The sequence below is a fragment of the Xyrauchen texanus genome, chromosome 34, assembly GCF_025860055.1.
Source record: "Xyrauchen texanus isolate HMW12.3.18 chromosome 34, RBS_HiC_50CHRs, whole genome shotgun sequence".
Taxonomy (NCBI): domain Eukaryota; kingdom Metazoa; phylum Chordata; class Actinopteri; order Cypriniformes; family Catostomidae; genus Xyrauchen; species Xyrauchen texanus.
This window is the reverse complement of record NC_068309.1, coordinates 37,924,067-37,941,968: the sequence shown is the minus strand read 5'-3', so window position 1 is coordinate 37,941,968 and position 17,902 is coordinate 37,924,067. Positions and strand designations below refer to the sequence as shown.

At 44.3% G+C, this 17,902-nt stretch overlaps 1 protein-coding gene across 1 annotated transcript in view; it reads right to left on the bottom strand.

The window, feature by feature from the left end:
* Positions 1-17,902, bottom strand: part of LOC127627389 (follistatin-related protein 4-like) — a 451,612-nt gene that overhangs the window by 339,398 nt on the left and 94,312 nt on the right. The gene's annotated exons all lie outside the window — the stretch shown is intronic.

The following is a 17,902-nucleotide window of genomic DNA, read 5'->3' as shown; positions in this document are numbered from 1 at the left end:
TAAAAAAAATACAGTTTAGAATTTGTAGTGGGGCCCCCTGTACATTTGGGCCCCTAGAATCATTACCAATTTTCACCCCACTAACTACGGCTCTGCTCATTCCTACTGCATGACGTCGTGTCAGTTGCCTGGGACTGATAAATACTTCTAGCCAGGGCAAGAGCAATCTGGATGGATACATTGAAAATACAACTTGTTGAAACTTGTTGAAACAAGGTTGTCCATAGGTCCTACAGCAGTGTCAATCTACAACAAATGGGCCAGAATCATGAAATATTCTTAAGAAGAAAATGGTAGTTAATAAGAATTTTGTTCTTAATAAAATTTTGTGAATCTGGACCCTGTTTGTGTTTTCAAAGCACATGGAAAACTTTTTCTATGGACATTAATTTATAGATGCATTACATTACTTGTAAATTGAGTATACATGCAAGATGTGTGTAAATTATCCTAAATGAAGTGTATTTTTTATATGAAACTGTACCCAAAGTTTGTTCTGCATTTATACCTTGCCCCCCCCCCAATCCATCCTGATGAATTCTGAAACTATCTGTAGATTGTTAGTACACAGGGCTGATCAAGCAGGTTAAAAAAATGTCTCAGCAGCATTTACAATGTCACAAGCCTTGAATAAGTTAGCATAATTTATGAAAAAAGGGCCGCAAGGGTCTCGGATCGACCTCCTCCCCCCGCATCAGCGCTACTGTTGTGGTCAGAAATAAAGAGCATCGGCTGCCGTTTGCAGCAAGTATGTAAGAGGAGGTAAGAAATATCGAACACATGTCACTTGTAAGCACTCTCATTAAATTCAGAATTAATGCTCTTCTACTGTTCGAGAGATCCGTCTGTCCCATATCTCCGCATGTAAACAATAATTGGGGAAGCGGGTAATCGTGCTGCCAACAAGATGAGCCATTGAACTCGCAAAGGTAACCGTGATTATTTTTAACAAGCTTTAAAGTTTAGTGCAACAGAATTATCAGATTCCTTGTTGGCTCAACCCACTGTCAGTCTTTAACTGACTGGTGCCAGAAACAATAACAGTCAGTCAGGTTTTGGAATCCTATTAACTAGAACTACTGACATGTAACTCAAATGCATCGTCACCAGAACTTGCACTCTAAAATGGGCTTTATTCATCTTTTAAAATATTATGTTATCCTTGGTTATATATGAAAGAAATTGAGACAAACCTTTGATAATTTCTGCTGATGTCAGCCTCTGTTGGCTTGAAGTGTGGAGCACTTGCTCATTGACCGTTGCGTAAAATGAGACTGCTGTCTAGTGGTAGCTGCTTTGCTCACACAAAGTTACGTTTGGATCGTGCAAGGCAAATCCAGCGGAAATGATGTCTCAATTCAAATGAATAAAAGAGAATAGACACAAATAGATGTAAATGAATGTGTGTGTATCTCTTGTTCCACAAATGCGCATTCAATGCTTCACAAGAACAGTTTGTGTTTGATTTGGAACATCTCCCTTTGGTTGCACACACAAATTGTGATGTATTTGTACATAAAGGAACACTTGCATTCACAAATCTGTCTCTATCTGTACAAATACACAAACACATTCATTTAATTTTGAATTTCACAGACACTAGTTGAAAGGCATTTGTCTGTGGATTGTAAGATACATTTGCAACATTCATTAAATTGATGGATATGCATGCATTTGTTTATAATTTTGAGTCTAATTTCATCCCATAATGAAGGTCATGTGCAAGTGTATACAGCCTGTGAGCAATTGTCTACTGCAGGTAAAGACATTTTCAAAACAAAAGTGTATCAAAATATTAACATTGCATGAAAGCACTTAAAAGAACCAAAAATGACCAAGCTCCATGTTCCTTGGAGTAGCCTACCATGTAAATACCATGATATATTCAAGTCAAGTGGTTTTTATTAGAACTACAAAGGTTTTACCATATTGTACCATCACTACCACCATGATACTGCCACAGCAAGCTTTTGAGAATGGTAACTTTGATAAACTTAATCTTGTTCAGTAATGTTCATGAGATCAGGCTTTTATAAACACATACAGATAATTGTATTATCTCTTCTAATGACATGTGTCTTCCTTTGCTTTTTTTATATTGTTTTTCTACGTTTACATTGTACAGTGACAATGATGTGACTCGTTGCCTCATAGCAGCTCATTTAAACATAATTTGTAACAGTAAACGCTTAACTTGAGCTTTTCATTATGTTCTTTGTTTCTTGTTGAAACATTGGCATGTGATGAATGCACAGGTCCCTGTGAACATGTGTCTCAGTGCAGTTCAGAGATGCAGTGAGTGATTTCACTGGCGGATGAAATTACTCTGGTATAGCAGTTAGCTTTCATCAGCACATTCAAAACATTACAAAGACAAAAACAATAGCAATAAATATTAATTTTACTATGTGCATTGTGAGTGCATCTGAACTGGTTTGTTCAAATGTATAGGCTACAACTATTTAAAATATTTATTTTTCTTTGCCAGTTTTGTTTAAGAATGAACATCAGGATATGCTTCCCAGTCCACCCCTAGTTGGAAGTGTGACGATTGGGCCTTAATACTTAGGGATGTGAATTCATTTTCAATAATTCAACGATCAGAGTCAGCTTATACCCCAGTTAGCACATGTAGTATTTGGAAAACACAGAATCTACTCATATAAATTGCATTAGCAATAAAACGTAGAATGTCATGGAATATGACATATTTGAACAGAAATCCATGTTTGAATGTACAATTAATCAAATAAAAATTTTGTGATAATTAAACAAAAAAGTCTCTGATTTTATTGAATAAATAAATCATCTGCAAGTGATGCACACTTCATAATGAACGTGTAGAGCTGGCCGCTCAAACACTGAAAACACATAATCATAACATCCACTCTTGCGTGTGAGAGATGACAGAGACAGAGAGCACTCTGAAGTGCACAGCACATACAGACTTTGTATTTATTGAATTGAATCACAGCTTTACATGGATTAATAATCACACTGAGCCATGCAGTGAACTGCCCATCTGGAGGTGTAAAACTTCCGTCAAAACACAGAAATGGAAAATAAACACAAAACACGAAATAAAAGCTCGATTTAAATGGACGCATGTGTTTTTGCTTAAATATTACACTTGTTGGGCGCATAAAATGTCCTGGAAATGTCCTGAAAAATTGTGCCTTGAAATGAGTGGGAACCCTGGATAGGCTTATGTTCAATAATATGGAAATAAACAAAATGTTGCATTCTAAAGCCACTTTTTGTATTGTCTTTTTTTTCAAGCTTAACTTGTGTGCCTAAATAATGTAATGCATTTAAAAAAAATAATAATTATACATATATTTTATTTATAATTATATAAATATAACTATTTATAATTATTTAATCATTCTATATTTAAATATTATTATTTGACAGGCTTTCTCTTGCTAATTGCTAAACTATTAAACAGAAAGAAATAGTAATAGTAGAATAGTATTTATGAAAAACATGTTTAAAATGATGTAAACTCACATGAGATAAAAACTCATTATCTTGAACTCAATACAATTATACAATTTTGCTTGTTCATTCATGTGCTTGAAACTCGTAATTATGATTTTTGTAATTACACTTGAAGTGCTCATAACACACAATGACGTTTACACAGACACCAAAAAGCTGTTTATTGCAAGAAAGCTGCTTAAGACTCAAAATCGGCATTCGCTTTCTCTTAACGTTCTCTTGACTAAATATCTTATGCAGTGTTGTTTCTAAATATATGTTTCTATAAGATCAATCGAAGTGATCTTGTAAAGAATTTTTAGATATTTTTACATGAAAACAAGAAAAAAATGATTACCAAGAATATGATTTTTGCCCTAATTTCAAAGATCTTATTAGAAAAAATAAATTATGATCTAAGGTGAATTATAATGGGAATTCTTGATAAAAAAAATATGATCGTGTCTGGTAACATGAGCATGTAAAATGGATAGAAATAGCATTTTAGCTTAGCGGGAAGCTGACAATTTACACAAGGTTTATTTATATTTCTTCTGCCCCAAACGTACTTCTCTGTCTGCTTGTATGAATGTAACACATCATAAGAAAGTGTTTCACCGCTGTTCAAATGCACTTTGGATCGCATTGTTTATATGTATAATGTTTTCCATCTGAAAGGACTAAATATTAAATGAAACAAATGACAATAAAATGCAAAGTAATCTCATCAGTAATCAAAATATTTTTTGAATGTAACTGTATTCTAATTATCAATTATTTAAATTGTAACTGTAGTGGAATACAGTTACTTATATTTTGTATTTTAAATACGTATTCCTGTTACATGTATCTTTAATCCTCAACCCTGTGTACAGTAAGTAGCTTTCTCCACAGAAATGTAATTTCCCTGCAATGCTTGTGTAAATAACAAACATGGGATCCGAGGAGAACATTGCTATTTTATTCTCTGTTGCTTTGCTTTATTTCCAGATACTCCAGAGTCGTTGCTATGTTTGTTTCCTTAACTTTGTAACGCGACCAAGTGTGCCGCACAAGCCCTTAAAAGTGAAGCCAAAATGTCTCGATCGCCCCCCGGTGACTGGTCCTAGTATAGGTCATAAACCCCGCCTGCCCATGTTATTCAACGGGACGTGAGACCAACTAAACAATTAAATTACACTTCACATATCTTTTTTCCAAAGATAGTTCCTGTCATCACGTTGATGTAATTTCAAGTGTTTGTTTTCAAAATAAGTTTGTTTTTAGTTAGTTATTTGATGCTATAAAAACGGTGCTGTGACATCATGATTGACAGCTGTGATTGACAGGTTCTCTGAGCGAAGTAGTCACTGAAGCACCAACTGACTTTTGTTTGGGATCTTCGGAGGACTGAGGAGATTGGAGCTTTCAATTTAATATCTACATTTCTATAATTAATTATTTCACCCCGTCATAAGTCAAAAGTGCAGGGCGTGTGCTTGCGATTGATTCAGCGAGAGTGAGGGCGGGGCCTTGATTTCGCGGCTTTACTTCCTGCTCACTACTGCGTAGGTCTGGTCCCGAAATCGCAACTGCGCAGACTCAAGTCCCAAGATGTCAGCGCCATAACGGGACACTGGCGGCTTCAGTTCTCACCAATGGAAAAGAGCGAAGGGGCGTCGTCCATCTTTTTTACAGTCTATGATCGCGACCTACAGCGAAATTGCTTTTAAATAGTGGGGCTTCCCATTTATGTGACACTTCTAGATTCCCCAATATACTTGACAAAGTTCCTCATATTGGAAATGGGTGTGTTTATAAATGGATATCATTTATAGTGTATGTGCTAGAATTATTTCTTCTGTGGTGACTTGTTGATATGATGTATGGCTATCTATCCTATGACTGTCATGAACCTTGCAAACTACATAAAAATCCATCAACTGTTTTTTTCTTTCTTTCTCAATAGCATTCATATTAAAACTCATTTTAAACAAACTTGAAAGCACTCAGTGACTTCATTATCGTCAGTGTGCAATATGCACTATAAATACCAAAAAACAAACAAACAGTATTTTAAAATACATACACATATAAAAACGCAGCACTTCTGGTATTTGGATGTGTCTGAAGCAGACTAGGTTAGACATTTTTAGTTTTAGCTCCAGTAATACTGAAAGATTTGCTTCATTAAAATGCAGATGTTCTGTCAAATTTCAACACTTGTATTAAAGTGAATTATTCTCAATATTCCAAGGATGATCTGAGACGCATTCTGGTCTGGGCTAAGCACCAAATATATACTGACCCAAGGATGCCTTGTTTTATTTAATGACAGTTTATTCTACAATTTAAAAAAACACATTAATAAATTAGGCACACAATTATTTGACCTAAAGCTGTGGTCATCTTAGTCAACATCTGTGCATCAGACACAAAACTGCTACTCTGCTCACTCGCCATATCACATGTGGAGGTGAGGGTCATACAGATGAAACATTGAATTTCACTTACATATTGTATGTATCTGAAATCTTGACGGAAGGTTATTTCTATCCTTGTATGCCATTGCTTAAAATCTGGAATTTTAAACATTTTCTATTTTATAAATTAAATTAAATAATTAATAAAAATGTGTTACAAGGGTTTGGGGGGATGAATAATCCATTTCTTCTTCCATTGAATTTATAATGTCTTAATATGCTAACAATAATAGAAGGACATAACTTCTCAAGATCTTTAACCTTATTATTTGCTTATTATGCAAAGAATATTTCTTGTTTGCTCTTTGAAATGGAAAAACAATTAATCAACGATTAAAGTGATATAAACCACATACTCTCTCTCTCTCTCTCTCACTCTCTCTCTCTCTCTTTCTCTCTCTTAGCACATGCCATGCTGTACAGCCAATATTCAGCCTTCGTATGAAAGAGATTTTTAAGCAACAGAGAGGGAAAAAGTATGATCATTGTGCAAACTGATTACAAAAACCTACAGCTGCTGCCAAAAGCTCAGTTTAAAATCCTTGTGAGCTGCCTTGCAGTCATCATAATAAGCTGTATTCTATCAAACTGAAATGGAAACACTCTACATATCAGCATATCCACGTCGACTAGAAAAAGCTCTCCTCGCATGAAGTGCACAAGAGAATTGACTCACAATTGATTCCAATGGAGTTTGACATTAGCATGTCGCTAGGCTAACAACACAATACTTCAAGGTGCAATATGTAACAATTTTCATATAATAAATGCTTTTTTCTAGCAATGTGTGAACGTCTTGCAACTTAAAAAATTAGCCCTTCCCAGACTTCCTAGGTCGAACATTTATCAAAACAAAAACATTTATCCACTGAATCCCATCTGGCTAAGTGGGAACGTGATCGTGGTCAACCTCCATTCCCTGATGGAGGTAACGAGATGTTGTAGAGATGAAGTGACACTGGGGGTCACACTTGGGAGCCAGAGACACCTCTGATCTTTGATAAAAGGCCAATGGGAATTGGCGAGTGGTATTTGTATACCACTCCCCCGAACATACGGGTATAAAGGAGCTGGTGTGCGAACCGCTCATTAATGTTTTGTGCTGAGGAGCCGAGAGAAGGTCCCAGGTATGTCAGCGGGTAGTCCAGCCTTGTGGCAGGAGGGACACGACATCTCGTTCCCTCCATCAGGGAACAGAGTTTACAAAAGTAACCAGGATGCTCCCTATCTGTCACTCACTCGACGTTGTGTCGATGTAGTGACACTAGGGGTCCCTATACAAAACACCACAACTAGCTGAACTGTGTTACGTAAACTGGCGGTGCGAGATGGGCAGACTACTGTGTGCCTTGTAGCCAGCGCACCAGGCCGACATGTAACCTCCCCAACACTGTTATGAGCGTCAAACGACTCTTCGGCGACATGTCGACTGCCCAAAAAATAGGGACAGGCTAGCCCGGTCGTGTCTCTTTTTCTTTTTTTGGACCTCTGCCCAAGGAAGATGCAGTTTATCAACAGGGAAACGATTTAGCGGAAGATATACGTAGCATGGGGTTACATACGGGGAACCAGCACATGCGGAGCACCTACCCCAGTACAGGGCTTAGTTAGCACATGTACTGAGCTAACAGCGAGTTTCTCTGCAAACTCGTCTGCCACAAGACTAGGAGGAAGTCATCCATGGAACACATTTTGTGAACACTACTGTCTTCAGCTCAGGTGAAAGATAGTGAAAGGCGCTATGCGCAAGCGATACACCCAGCCAACTGTCCCTGTTCTTACCTGTTTGTTCCTGCCAAAACACGGGATGAACCCGGAGATTGTAGAACCTCTCAAAGGTGTTGGGTGTTGTCCAGCCCGCTGCTCTGCAAATGTCTGTTAGAGAGGTGCCACTGGTCAAGGCCCAGGAGGCCGCCACGCTCCTGGTAGAATGGGCTCATAGCCATGTAGGAGGTGGCACATGCTGAGCATAATATGCCATTGCTATGGCATCAATGACCCAGTGGGCGATCCTCTGCTTGGAGACAGCGCTTCCTTTCCGCTGTCCACCAAAGCAGATAAAGAGCTGCTCAGAGACTCTGCGTAAGGCGTGCACCGGACACTTTTTCAGTTCTGCCCACAACTTTACTATTGGATTGAGGTCAGGCCTTTGTGATGGCCACTCAATTTCTTGACTTTGTTGTCCTTAAGCTATTTTGCCACAACTTTGGAGGTATGCTTGGGGTCATTGTCCATTCGGAAGACCCTTTTGTGATGAGCTTTCCTGGCTGATGCAAGGCAATGGAGTTGAGGCAGAACCAGGTCGTGAGTACAAGCGGCCGAAATGGGCTTCCTCAGAAGGGTGGCGGGCTTCTCCCTTAGATATAGGGTGAGGAGCTCAGTCATCCGTGAGGAGCTCGGAGTAGAGCCGCTGCTCCTTTGCGTCGAAAGGAGTCAGTTGAGGTGGTTTGGGCATCTGGTAAGGATGCCCCCTGGCCGCCTCCCTAGGGAGGTTTTTCAGGCACGTCCATCTGGGAGGAGGCCTCGGGGAAGACCCAGGATTAGGTGGAGAGATTACATCTCCACACTGGCCTGGGAACGCCTCGGGGTCCCCCAGTCAGAGCTGGTTAATGTGGCTCGGGATAGGGAAGTTTGGGGCCCCCTGCTGGAGCAGCTACTCCAGACTTCGGATAAGCGGTTGAAGATGGATGGATGGATGGATGGATGGATGGAGGAATATTCAATACATATATTCAAGCTAAAATAATATGCTTTTGTTGGCTGAAAACGTTTTCTATTTAGGGACATTTGTTAAAGTCAGCATGTGTGTTGCTCATATTTCATCATACAACATTTGTGCTATATACTTGAATTAAATGCCTATATCAAATAAACTTGTTGAGCTTGTTAGCAACTCGATAAAACAGTTGGAAAAAATCCTTTAGACTTACATGAAGGAGGACCCCAAGCCATATCTAAAGACCAGGATGTCATAGATTATATGATATTGATGATATGATATTGGCTTTATTGTCAGACAAGGTCTGACATTTTTCTTGCGTGACAGTATGTACATTCACAATTATTACAACATAAATCACTAGGCTTTCACATGCACCCAAGCAAGTACATCTACAACAAATAAACATTACAAAAATATAGAAAAGGTTCTTATTTTTTTGTGTGCCTTGTTCAGTTCAAGGACGGCTTGATGCACAAAAGACTTCTTTAGTCTCTCTCTATTAAATCTCGGTACCTTGTAGCGACAGTACAGAGACTTGAGGGTGGATTCCTTTGACTTCAGCAAGTAAGTAACCAACTAGCAACCACCCAGAACACTCTTAAAATGGTTTATCTGTGCAATAAAACCAAAACACATTAACTGCAAACCAACCCCCTGGCAAACCACACACTACACCCTATCATACTGCCTTGGAGTTTTGTATGGGCAAACACTCACATTTTCTTGAGAAAATGTAAAAATCCATTCTATTAAGTTTTCCAGCAGATAAGTGTGCCCTTTCCATCCCCACACACAGCATCATGACTGTTGAGGAATTTCTGAAATTACCGGACACCTGTTCCTCACTGATCTCTCAATGTATCTTCTCTTATTTTAGCTTTCTTTTCTCCAATTATGTTTTGATCATTCTATCATTCAGCTTGACAGAAAACATAATGCAAATGACATAAAAAAAAGGTGCCATTAAAGCAAACACTGTGGAGTGAAATGCAGCGAGCCTCTTGATACATGTGCAAAATGCAGTAACAGCTATAAATATCAGTTATTACACAAATGGGACGAAAAACGTGACGTGGGCAACTGCGCGGATATCATCTCAGACAAATGGCTTTTGTGAGATGGACTAATGCTTGATATTCCCTTCACATCTGCCTGCTGTGAGACGCACCTCTGCTATTGTTATTCCCCAAACACTCTTTGTGTGATGTATCATTCTCATCGGTGATGAGAAAAAAAAAGCACGATAGCTAAGTAGCCAAGCATATTTGTAGTAGCATATATGGATATACAGCTTTTAATTTGATCAAAACCAAGACTTATGAGAAATAACATGACAGGAAAAGGGGATTTTACAATCTGATGCCATAGGAGTTGTGTAATTTCTACGCCATCATCACCAAACAATTAAAATCAAACAGCAAAACAAAAGGATGGGTTCTCTTACGAGAGGTTCTCTCGTATTGCGTAAGCTAGCTTACGCTACGGGAAAGATTCATCTTTTCTGAGATATTGAAGCCAAAAAATTATCCTTAATTTTGTATCCATTGTCAACGCAGTGCGGCAGCTGCAGACCTTGAGCGGGCTAGCTAGCGAGCTCATTGGTTGCTCTGCGGCAACTGCTGCAGCCTATAGACGAGCTTGGGCGAACTCGCATCCGATGAGAGGCGTCCGCGCGCTCACTGCATCAAAGCCCACCAAAAAGGGCGTGACTAGATTGCATATAAGCGTAGTTCGTAGGCTGGAACCCTGATTTTCATCTCTTCAGCGAAGCTCTTCGCATCTCTGAACTGGAAGCCGCGTCGCCGTTCGAGGGGCATCTAGCAAGCGTGGACAGCGCTCGAAGAAGCCGGCCGTCTTCGCCACCTTCAGCTATCCTGCGAGCTACGCCATCCGGCGACGTATCCTTTTTTAGAGCAAGCTAAGTTCCTCAGCGAACTTCACAAAAGAGTATCGAGCGTCTTTTTAAAGATGCCTCGCACTTTCTGCGGCTCATGTCGCACTCCTCTCAGCGCCGGAGACCGACACATCATCTGCGCTCTCTGCCTGGGACTGGGGCATGCAGAGCTCGCCCTCGCTGACGGCGGATGCGACCTCTGCGAGGAGCTTCCGATGTCGACCCTGCGGGCTCGACTCGAAGTATGCAAAACCGGAGCTGCCGCGCCGCCTTCTGTTTCGCCGCGCCGGAAGAAGCGCCGCTCCCAAAGGCTGCCGGAACCGGTTTTAGAAGCGACTGTCTCGCCGGAGCCCCTCCCTCAAGCATCGCGTTCACCCTCCCCGCCCCCCCGGGACGCGCAGTTAAAGCCGAGCGGCCGCACTGCTGCCACCTCGGAGAGCGAGGCGGAGGACAAAGGCTGCTGTTCCAGCATGGCTTCGGACAGCGAGGAGTGGTCACAAGCCTCCTCAACGGCCCAGGAATCCAGCAGGACCCGCGCCGGAGTCGAAGGGGAACTGATACGCCTCCTCACACAGGCCGTCGACCGCCTCGGGCTCGAGTGGTCACCGCCCCCTGAGCAGGCTCCCAACAGACTCGACGGCTGTTTTCTTCAAAGCCGTCACCGCGCGGCGCCCGCGGCCCGGGCCGCTCCCTTCCTGCCGGAACTCCACGCCGAGCTCTCTAAATCGTGGAACGCGCCTCTCTCGGCCAGGACTCGATCCCACGTCTCCACCGCTCTCGCTTCAGTGGACGGCGCCGCCGAGAAGGGCTACTCTTCCATCGAGGATTTGGTCGAGGATTTGGTAGCAGCACACCTTTGCCCGCCCTCCGCGAGATGGCGGTCTAAACCAGTGCTCCCGTCTAAGGCCTGCAGAACTACTTCCGCCTGTGTTGGCCGCGCCTATTCCACCGCCGGCCAAGCCGCATCTGCTCTGCATTCCATGGCAGTCTTGTAGATCCTCCAAGTGGACCTTCTTCGGGAGTGGGATGAGAGAGGCAGGCACCCAGAGGCTGTTACAGATCTAAGGAGCGTGACGGACCTCACCCTTCGCGCCACCAAAGCTGCAGCCCAAGCTATAGGGAAGTGCATGGCCTCGCTGACTGTAACCGAGAGACACCTGTGGCTAACGCTAGCCGACATGGGAGAAACTGAGCGCTCCACGTTCCTCAATGCGCCGCTCTCTCCATCTGGTCTCTTCGGTTCCGCGGTAAGTGGCATTGTTGACCTTTTTCGGAAGTCCAGAAAGCCACCCAAGCCATGAATCTCTTCCTGCCTCGCCGCGCTAGCTCCTCTGCAGGCCGCCCACGTAACCAGCCTCCTGCACGAGCATCTTCACAGCGCCCAGCTCAACAAAGCCAGACTTCCCAGCGCCGACAGGGCGGCCGCCCCAGATCGCGCTCAGACAGCCGCCGTAGACCACCACCCCCCCACGGGCCTCGGCCTAAGATTGCGCTGAAACCTGAACAACCGAAGTCCTCCTAGCTTTGTTGAACAAACGACGGCTCAGTCCCGCCGCGGCCGGACCACAGTCAAAGCTTCGCCCCCTGTCAGTCCCCTTCTCTCAGGCTACTGCAGTGGTGAATTTAGCAGCCAACAAGCCGGTGACACTGCCCGCTTGCCTGCACTCAAACGCAGTTTTCATGGCGACCCAAATAAATCTTGTAAAGAGCAAACATGTCTTATGTGTAGAAAATGTGCCCACAACCCTGTGTTCGCCCCTACACACAAGCATAACACATCCCGTGCCCCTATCAGAGCACACAGAGCTCATAAAGCGGTTAAATAAAGCACACAGAGCTCGAGCGTCAGAGTCAACGAAGGCGCCCACAAATGCGTGCGCGCGCCCATTCTCTGGCCGCTCTGTCACACGACCAGCCATATGTGTAGAAAACGTGCCCACAATCCAGTGTTCACTTCTGCACACAAGCACTGCATGTCTCGTGTCCCCACCAGAGCACGCTCACATAAAGCGGTTACGAACCGCTCGAGCGCTAGAGTCAATAAATGCGCCCACGAATACGTGCGCGTGCCCATTCTCTGCCCGCTCTGTTACACGGCCAGCAAACATTCCTCTGTGTGTAAGTCCCGTGCCCATGACTATGCTTGCGCATCACGTAACAGATGTGACTCTTTCCCCATTCATTCCAATCGGAAGTCACTCACAAAACAGCCTGTTCATGCTGTCTGCGAGCAATCATGCATAAACACACTAAACGCGCTCACACATTTTGTTCAGCGCTCTGTGTGCGGCAATCAGAGCGAATTGGCCATTCACCCTCTAGCGTTACGCTTCAAAGCGTGGGAAGCTATTCCAGGGATATTCAAGTGGGTGTTAAGCACAATACAACAGGGCTATTTGCTACAGTTCGATCGCCGCCCTCCTCGCTTCAGAGCGCGGCTCGAAACCACTGTGAACACGGAAGCAGCGTGCATGCTTCGTTCAGAAATAGCAAGCCTTCTGTGCAAAAGGGCCATAGAGAAAGTGCCACCCTCTCTGAGCGAGTCGGGGCTTTACAGCCATTATTTTCTTGTTCCCAAGAAAGACGGCGGCCTCAGACCCATATTAGATCTCAGGGTTTTGAACAAGGTGCTTGCAAAAAGACCGTTCAAAATGCTTACAATCAGGAAACTCCTCGCGCATGGGCTCCAGGGGGACTGGTTTATTTCTCTCGATCTGAAAGATGCATACTTTCAGATTCAGATAAATCCCTGTCACAGGCCATTCTTGAGATTCGCCTTCGACGGCCAGGTTTATCAATACACCGTCCTTCCGTTCGGCCTGTCCTTAGCACCCCGTACTTTCACGAAGTGCATGGATGCGGCGCTCGCACCCCTGCGGAGTCAGGGTTTGTGAATTCTGAACTATTTGGACGACTGGCTGATTATGGCTCAGTCACATATGGAGCTTCTGTCTCACAGAGCAGTTCTCCTCAGCCATCTGAACAGTTTGGGTCTTGCAGTCAATTGGACCAAGAGCTCACTACAGCCCAGTCAGACAATTTCCTTCCTTGGGATAGCACTAGACTCCGTGGCAATGACGGCTCGCTTATCTACACAGCGCGCGCAGTGTTCAGCGACTAGCCGCATCTTTTCAGATGAACAGCCTCACGCCTCTGAAGAAATTCCACAGAGTGCTAGGTTACATGGCCTCAGCCGCAGCAGTACTTCAGCTGGGTTTACTGCACATGCGCCCGCTTCAGCATTGGCTAAGCACCCGCGCGTCTCGCCGGGCTTGGGCCACAGGCCGCCAGCCCATCAAGGTGACTCAGACCTGTATTTCAGCTCTGCAGCCTTGGACAGTGGCCGAGTGGTATCAGCGAGGAGTGACAATGGGAGCTGTATCTCGCCGAAAAGTCATCTCGACAGACGCGTCCAACACGGGTTGGGGCGCGGTCTCGCGAGGGCTCTCCGGTTTTCGGCCTATGGTCAGTTCAGGAAAAGCTCCTTCACATAAATTGTCTGGAAATGATAGCGGTCGAGTACGCGCTCGTGCGCTTTCTCCCGGTCATTCAGGGTCACCACGTCCTGGTCCGTTCGTACAACAGATCTGTGGTATCCTACCTAAACCGTCAGGGCGGTGTCAGATCCAGGAACCTTTTCCATCTGACGGAACGCATACTGAGTTGGTCCCAGTGCCACCTGCGCTCGCTGAGGGCGACGCACGTGCCAGGCCACCTGAACGACGGCCCGGACAGACGGTCCAGAGACAATATTCCCCCAGGGGAATGGTCCCTGCACGCTCAAATAGTCCAGACGTTATGGCACCTATTCGGCAGAGCAGAGATAGACCTCTTTGCGTCAGAAGAGAACTCTCACTGCCCGATATTTTTCTCGAAAAGCGAGGACGCGCTGGCCCAGGACTGGCCCAGGCGCCCGCTTTACGCCTTCCCCCCTGTCTCGCTATTGCCACAGGTAATGCAGAGGATCAGAGAAACGCGTCACTCGGTGCTCCTCATAGCCCCGCGTTGGGAGAATCAGACATGGTTCCCGGAGCTTACGCAGCTGTCACTGACAGCGCCGTGGCCCATCCCAGTGAGAGCAGATCTCCTCTCTCAAGCTCGCGGCACAATCTGGCATCCTCACCCAGAGCGCTGGGCGCTGCATGCGTGGGTGATCAACAACTACCCGTCGCTCTGCCAGAAGGAGTAATAAATACCATTATACACGCTAGAGCCCCTTCCACAAGAAGACTCTACGCGTCAAAATGGTCTGTGTTCTCAAAATGGTGCACCGACAGAGACCTGGACCCGCGGACATGTGGGGTGTCGTCGCTGCTCGTATTTCTACAAGAGCTGCTGGATAAGGGCAGATCCCCATCCACGCTCAAAGTGTATGTGGCAGCCGTTGCGGCATTCGCTGAACGCGCCCTTTCGGTTCCTATCTGGGATCTTTCTATATTTCTCGAAACTATGAAAGCCCCCCTTTCGAACCACTTCAATCCGTGGATTTGAAATACCTTTCACTCAAAACCGTTTTTGCGTGTCTTGAGTTTGGACCAAGTGACTCCAGGGTCGTTTTAAAACCTAGACACGGCTATGTTCCCAAGGTGATCGGTACTCCTTTCAGAGCACAGGTCATTTCCCTATCGGCGCTACTAGCATCCGATAGCGAACGCGACGCCAATCTCCTTTGCCCAGTCAGAGCACTGAGATTGTATACCGCGCGCTCCGCCGCTTTCAGACGCTCTGAGCAGCTTTTCGTTTCGTTCGGAGGGCGCACCAAAGGTCTCGCCGCCTCGAAACAGACACTATCTAGATGGATAGTGGACGCTATTGCTGCTGCATACGTGTCAAAAGACCTGCCATGCCCGTTGGGCATTAGGGCTCACTCCACAAGAGGCATGGCATCCTCGTGGGCATGGTCCAGCGGGATTCCCATTCACGACATATGTGTGGCAGCGGGATGGACTTCCCCCTCCACATTTGTCAGATTTTACAATATGGAAGTGCCCGCTCTGCAGGCAAAACTACTAGCGGTTTAATACGCTACAGCTCCCCTGGTGAGCTGCACTGATGGGACACATTCCACACAGACCGGCACCGCCGCTCTGTCGTCCCTTCCCACTATGTGCTTATATATTACACAAACACTGACCCGCATTCTTGCCGGCCAAATCTTATTTCCCCACTCATAAGGGCTCCCCCGGGTTCCCCTTAATTCCCTGGGGCTCATACAGTGGATGCTTGGCGCGCACGGCGTTGACAATGGGTTCCCATAGCGTAAGCTAGCTTACGCAATACGAGAGAACCTCTCGTAAGAGAACGTATCGGTTACCTAACGTAACCTCGGTTCTCTCTAGATGAGGGAACAAGTATTGCGTAGCCGGCCGTGCTAGCGCCACGAGCGACTTTTCGCTTCAGTCAATGAAAACCAGGGTTCCAGCCTACGAACTACGCTTATATGCACTCTAGTCACGCCCTTTTTGGCGGGCTTTGATGCAGTGAGCGCGCGGATGCCTCTCATTGGATGCTAGTTTGCCCAAGCTCGTCTATAGGCTGCAGCAGTTGCCGCAGAGCAACCAATGAGCTCGCTAGCTAGCCCGCTCAAGGTCTGCAGCTGCCGCACTGCGTTGACAATGGATACAAAATTAAGGATAATTTTTTGGCTTCAATATCTCAGAAAAGATGAATCTTTCCCGTACCGTAAGCTAGCTTACGCAATACTCGTTCCCTCATCTAGAGAGAACCGAGGTTACGTTAGGTAACCGATACGTTTTCAAACATGGTTCCTTAAAGGAATGTTCCATGTTCAATACATGTTTAGCTCAATCATCAGCATCTGTGGCATAATGGCAATTACCACAAAAATTTGTTTCTACTCATCCCTCCTTTTCTTTAAAAAAAAAGCAAAAATCTGGGTTTCAGTGAGACGCTTACTATGAATGAGAATGTGACCCTAACCCTAACCCTATAAACAGTTTTTTTGTTTTTTATCTAAACTTTTTTTTCCACAGTCTGCATTCTCTGAAAGAGGGGTGTTACATGGTTTCTCTTAATTCCTTTAAATGCAGTACAGAAAACAGAATGCCGTGCAGAAAGCAGTTTTCTTAAGTGAATGTTAACAGGATCTTTTACTTACACAATGAAAAGGTAAATATGGAATGGAAAATATAGAACCCTCAGCAAAGTCAAATGATGTCAACACCGCAATCTAACAAGACAGAGCTTCTAACGACAGGAGAGCTGTTATTCCAACTACAAAACATTGCGATTCTGTTTGTGAATGTTCGTTGGTTGGTTCTATGGTTTCAGGAAACACAATGTAATGTTTGAACTATGGTTTAGCACCACTAAGTTGTGTGGTTGGAATTACAGCTCTCCTCCTGTGGTTAGAAGCATGTGTACTAGTTAGTTTGCGGTGTCTACATCATTGACTTCACTGATCTTTCATTCTGTCAAGACTTTTGAACCGGTTGACTTATGAAATCTGGTTATTCTAGTGTTTTTGCAGAAAGTGGGGTTCTGTAATATGATGTAAATTCAAATGTCGTTTTCCTTATGACGTTTAAAGGATTTAGAGAAAGCGATTTATAACACCTAGGTTTATGTCAGAGAACCCGGCTTATGTGGCCATGTAAACAAGTAAGCAGCATTCTGATTTTTGAAGAAAACCACTCAAGTGCTCCAGGGTAAAATCAGAGTATGACATAAGAGGAAAACCCCACTATTGCAGCGCAATGCCGAAGCTGGCCTTTATGGAAAGTTAAGCAAACAAACCACAGCAACTGTGGAATGTCTGAAAATACAGTGAAACAATGGAGAGCAAATAATAGTGAAGTCTTCCTCAGATGCCATTTTCCTTATTTTAACATGCGTCACAGGGAAATTACATTGCTGTAGCTGAAGCTGCAGACTGACTATGTCTGATGTGTATGGGGGTAAAGAGTACACCGCTTACACGGTACATGCGAATGCCACTTAGATGTCTTCAGCAGTTCTTTTGAAATAAATAGCTCTCTAGTGTCTATGTAATCAAGCAGGTGAAAGAGTTAGCTTCAGATTTTTGTTATTAAAAAAATGACATCAAAATGCCAACAGTTTAACCAACTTCAGTATGATGCTCTTCAAAAGTATGACATTAATTGACTTTAAACAGAGAACAGGCCGTAGTAGAAGACACCAGTGTCCACTATGGTGCCCCTTGTGGCAATGCTGAGAATGCAATGTGTATTTGCGTTGAGTTATGAATTGTGGTCTGATACATTTCTGCTGTAATAATGAAACAACATGTGAAAATGAGCTTGTGTAGCTAAGCATTCATATTAACTAACTTTTGTTGAGTTTGCTTGAGACAAAACAGTGAGC